Source organism: Eptesicus fuscus, chromosome 5, assembly GCF_027574615.1.
Source record: "Eptesicus fuscus isolate TK198812 chromosome 5, DD_ASM_mEF_20220401, whole genome shotgun sequence".
Classification (NCBI taxonomy): domain Eukaryota; kingdom Metazoa; phylum Chordata; class Mammalia; order Chiroptera; family Vespertilionidae; genus Eptesicus; species Eptesicus fuscus.
Window position 1 is genome coordinate 96,907,547 of NC_072477.1, and position 5,745 is coordinate 96,913,291.

Sequence of the window (5,745 nt, forward strand, 5' to 3'; positions counted from 1 at the left end):
CAATTGCAAAAGGAATTGTTTTGGGAATTTCTATTTCTGAAGTTTTGTTGTTAGTATACAGGAAGGCAATGAATTTTTGACCATTGATTTTTTGTATCCTGCAACTTGACTGTATTTGCTCATTATTTCTAATAATTTTTTGGTGGATTCTTTAGAGTTTTCTATATACAGAATTATGCCGTCCACAAAAAGTGACAGTTTGACTTCTTCCTTTCTTATCTGGGTGCCTTTTATTTCTTTCTTGTGCCTGATTGCTCTGTTTAGGACTTCCAGTACTATGAATAAGAGTGGTGAAAGTGGACATCCTTGTCTTGTTCCTGATTTTAAGGGGAAAGCTTTCAGTTTTTCGCCATCTATACTAATAAAAGCCTAGGTGATCCTCATGACCTCACGTGCGACATCGTCACAAGATGGCCACCACAAAATGTCTGCATGCACAGCGGAGGTGGGGCCGGTGGCCACTCTTCATGGTGAGGCCTGGGGGTTCCGCAGCTCTGTGCAGCACAGAGGAGGCTGGTCCCGGTGTCTCCACCACCTCATGCGGAGGAGGCGGGTCCTGATGGAGGAGGCGGGTCGCAGCAGGGGAGGGCAGTTGTGGGCTATCAGACCAGCAGGGGAGCATTTAGGCATCAATCAGGACAGCAGGGGAGCAGTTAGGGGGCAATCAGGCTGGCAGGCAGAAGCAGTTAGGGGCAATAAGGCAGACAGTCAAGCAAGCAGTTAGGAGCCAGTGGTCCCGGATTGTCAGAGGGATGTCTGACTGCTGGTTTAGGCCCGATCCTGCACCTGTAGTCAGACATTCCCTGAGGGGTCCCAGATTGGAGAGGGTGCATGCCGGGCTGAGGGAAACCCTCCCCGTGCACAAATTTCATGCACCAGGCCTCTAGTTGAGTATGATATTAGCTAAGGGTTTATCATATATATATATATATATATATATATATATATATATATATATATATACATATATATATACACACACACACACACACACACACACACATATATATATACACAAAATACACATATATATGTGTATATATATACACAATACACATATATATGTATATGTATATACATATATATATGTGTGTGTGTGTGTGTATGTATATATATATATATATATATATATATATATATATATGCACGAATCTGTGCACCAGTAGCTCTCTGCGGGGCCTGGCCACTCCACGCCCACTACCCAGAAGCTCTCCGTGGCCCAGAGGCCCATCCACGGCTGGGTGCAAATCACTTGCCTTGTTGCCGAGGCGACGACGCAAACGATCCCCCCACCCCCCCCAACTGTTCCATGCCCACTGCCCAGAGGCCCTAACACTTGCCTCGTCACTGCGGCAACAAAGCAAGCATTCCACCAGGCCACTCACACTGCCTGCTCTCAGCGGCTGCCCCCCAGGACTGGGGGACTCCGGCAGGGCTGAGAGAACTGGGCGCCACCATCTTGTGGCTATGGGCACTGCCATCTTTGTGATGGAATGATGGTTAATTTGCATATTACCCATTTATTAGATAGGATATATATCTTACCTAATAATAGACAAACATGTAAATTGACCATACCTCCGCTATACCCACAGCCAATCAGAATGAGTATGCAAATTAGAAGGCCAAAGATGGCAGCTGCCCAGCTGCTCCAGGCGCAGAGTGGCCAGGCGGGACAGGGAGGGGAGGGAAGGGATCTACAGGAGCAGAGTGCTGCAGTGAGGGACAAGACTGCAAACTTCGGAGTCTGCAGTGAAGATGAAGATGGCAGACTCCAGCTGGAGTCTGCAGCAAAGTTGAAGAAGGCAGTCTGCAGCGAAGATGGCAGACTACAGCCAGAGTCTACTACAAAGACGAAGATGGCAGACTTTGGCCAGAGTGAAGGCCTGGGTCCCGGGTGCTGGAGGAAAACCAGTGCTGGAAGCCAAGGGAAGGAAGGCCTATTGCATGAATCTCTTCATGCAATGGGCCTCTAGTATATATATATGTATATTCTTCATTATATTGAGGTACTTTCCCTCTATTCCTATTTTATTGAGTGTTTTAAACATAAATGGGTGGTGTATCTTATTAAATGCTTTTTCTACATCTATTGATAAGATTATGTGATTTTGATCCTATCTTTTATTAATGTGGTATATTACATTGATTATTTTGAGTATGTTGAACCATCCAGTGCCCCTGGAATGACTCCACTTGATCATAATGTATTATTTTTTGGATGTACTGTTGAATTCCATTTGCTAGTTAGTATTTTGTTTAGGATTCTTTCATCTGTAGTCATCAGAGATATCGGTCTATAGTTTTCTTTTTTATGTGTTATCCTTGACAGGTTTTAAGAGGGTTATATAGGCCTCGTAGAATGTGTTAGGAAGTATTGCCTCATCTTCAATTTTTTGGAGAGTTTGAGAAGGATAGGTTTTAAGTATTCTTTGAATGTTTGGTAGAATTCACTGTGGAAGCCATAGGGTCCTGGACTTTTTTTTTTTTTTGGTGGGGGGGAGGTTTTTGATGGGTTGTTTCAACTTCCTCACTGATGATCAGTCTATTTAGATTTTCCAGTTCTTCGTGCCTTAGTCTAGGAAGGTTATATATTTCTAGGAACTTATCCATTTCTTCTAGGTTATTGAATTTGGTGGCATATAGTCTTTCATAATATTCTAGTATGATCCTTGTATACCTGTGATGTCTGTGGTGACTTCTTCTCTCTGATTGAGATTATATGAGTCTTTTTCCCTTTTTTCCCTTATTGAGTCTAGGTAGGGGGTTCTCAAATTTATTAATCTTTTCAAAGAACCAGCCTTTGTTTTATTGATTTTTATATAGTCTTTTTGTTCTCTATTTCATTTAATTCTGCTCTAATTTTTATTATTTCCTTTCTTCTGCTGACTTTGAGTTGCTTTTGTTCTTTTTTTCTAGTACTTTAAGATGTGATGTTAGGTTGTATACTTGGGATTTCTCTTGCTTCTTGAGATAGGCTTGTAATAATATAAACTTCCCTCTCATTACTGCTTTCACTGTATCCCAGAAGAGTTGATATATTGTATTGTCATTCTCATTTGTCTCTACATATTTTTTATCTCATCTTTTATTTCTTCTTTGACTCCATCATTTTTTAGTGGTATGTTGTTTAATCTCCACATATCTGTGGGTTTCTTACTTCCTTTTTACAGTTGATTTCTAATTTCAAGACATTGTGGTCAGAAAATATGCTTAGTATAATTTCAATATTCTTGTACTAGTATTTGTTGATGCTAGTTTTGTGACCTAAAATGTGGTCTAACCTTGAGAATGTCCCATGTGTGCTGGAGAAGAATATATAATCTGATGTTCTGGCATGACATGTTCTGTAAATGTCAATTATGTCCATTTGGTCTAGTGTTTCATTTAAGACTGATATTTCTTTATTGATTTTCTATTTGGTTGATCTGTCTAGAACTGTCAATGGAGTAGTAAGGTCCACAACTATGATTGTGTTTTGATCTGTTTCTCCCTTCAGTTCTTTGAGTAGGTGTTTTTATATTTCAGTGCTCCCTATATGTGTGTGTGTGTGTGTGTGTGTGTGTATGTATGTATGTATATATATATATATATATATATATATATATATATATATATATATAATGTTTTCTTGGTATAGTGTTCCCTTTATCATTACAAAGTGTCCATCTTTGTCTCTTGTTAACTTTGTTATCTTGAAATCTATTTTGTCATATATAAGTATGGCTACACCTGCATTTTTGTGGATGTTATTTGCTTGGAGAATCATTTTCCACCCTTTTACTTTGAATCTACCTTTGTCTCTGTAGCTTAGATGTGTCTCTTCTAGGCAGCATATGATTGGGTTTTGTTTTTTGATCCACTCTGCCTCCTTACTGGTGAATTCAGACTACTTAGGGTAATTATTGATGTATGAGGATTTCCTATAGCCATTTTATCTTTTGTTTTCTGATAGCTCTGTGCCTCCATTGGTTCTTTTCCTTTATATTTCTGTCTGTTATTTTTGTTTGGTGGTATTCCACACATCTTTCCTCTGTTTCCTCTTTTGTTAGCTATATGTCATGATTTGGGTATTTTTGTGTGTGGTTACCATTAGGTTTATAAAAAATAAAGTTGCATATATACCGTAGTTTTTTCCCTTTTGAGTGCATCAGATCTTCATTTTCCTTTGACAGTTCAGACCTTTTCCTCCTCCCCATTAATTATTGTTGTCAAAAATTATCCGTGTTTATGCTGTAAGGTTTTGGTGATCTTACTCATAGTGTTGTGACCCTACTAGTATGTTCTTTCTTTCAGGTAGAATAAGTCCCTTGAGTATTTCCTGCAATGGAGGTCTTCTGGTGATAAAATCCCTCAGCTTTTGTATGTCTGGGAACCTCTTTATTTCTCCTTCATATTTAAAGGATAATTTTGCTGGATATACTGTTTGTGGCTGTTAATTTCTCTCTTTCAGATGTTTGAATATTTGGTTGCACTCTCTTCTGTCTTGTAGAGCTTCTTTTGAGAAGTCAGATGAAATTCTGATGGGAGTTTTTTTGTAGGTCACTTTCTTCTTTTTCCTGGCTGCTTTGAGATTTTGTTCTTTGTCATTAATTTTTGACAAAGTTAATTCCACATGCCTTTGAGAGGGCCTCTTTGGATTGAGGTAGCTGGCATTCTGTTTGCTTCTTGGATTCAAGGATCTATTTCTTGCCTTAGATTTGGAAAGTTCTCATCCACTATTTGTTTTGATAGACTTTCCATTTCATGCTCCCTCTCTTTCTCCTTCCCAATGCCTATGATTCTACTATTGCTCTTTCTTATTGAGTCAGAGATGTCTCTTAGAGTTCTTTTATTTTTCTGTATGCTCAGGTCTCTCTCTTCTTCCCTCCATGTCATTTCTTGATTCCTATCTTTGACATCACTAATTCTTTCCCCCATCTGGTTGGTTCTGTTTTCTATACTCAGCAGTTTACTCGTAATCTCCTTTATTGAGTGCTTCATTTCGAGTATTTCTGGTTGGTTCTTTTTGAAAATTTCAATCTTTTTGGTTAAGTACTCAATTTAGTCATTGATTTGTTTTCTGGGTGCACTAAGTTGCCTGTCAGTATTTTCTCACATCTCATTGAGTATTTTCAGAACCGCAATTTTGAAATTTCTATCATTTATATCACATATTTTCATGTGGTTCAGCCTGATTTCTGGAGATTTTTTTTTTTTTTCTGGTCATCATCCTTACTGTGGTTCTTCATGGTGTTTGCTCTCCTCTCTTTTTTTCTCATTTATCTCTGAAGAGGTCTTTCTATTATTTTCCAGTAGATGGCACCAAATTTCAAGATTTTTTTTTTTTTCTTCTGTGATCTCCCAGTCTTGAACCTTCTCAGCTTATGTAAGTTGGTATAGCTGAGCTGCTTAGGCATGGATGTGTTTCCCCATCACCATGATGGCAACCCGTGACCTCCATGGAGCCCCACCCCAGGCACCCCTCCTGGGGACCAGTCACAGAGGGAACCCAAGATTCCCTTGCAACAGCTCTTCATTTACAGATAATATGCTCCTGGAGCCAACTCTAAGGACAATAGTAGGTGAGTTTTGGAAGTCCAAGCAGTGGCAGGGCTCTATAGTTCTGTTTCTTTGAAAAACCACCACGTGGCCTGAAAGTGGAGAACAGCACAGCAGAACCCTGTGCTCTGTTAGGCGTCTGCTGACTCAGACACTCTTCACTTTCTTGCCCCTTTCCCTGCTGGGCTGCCCCCCTCCCCTGCA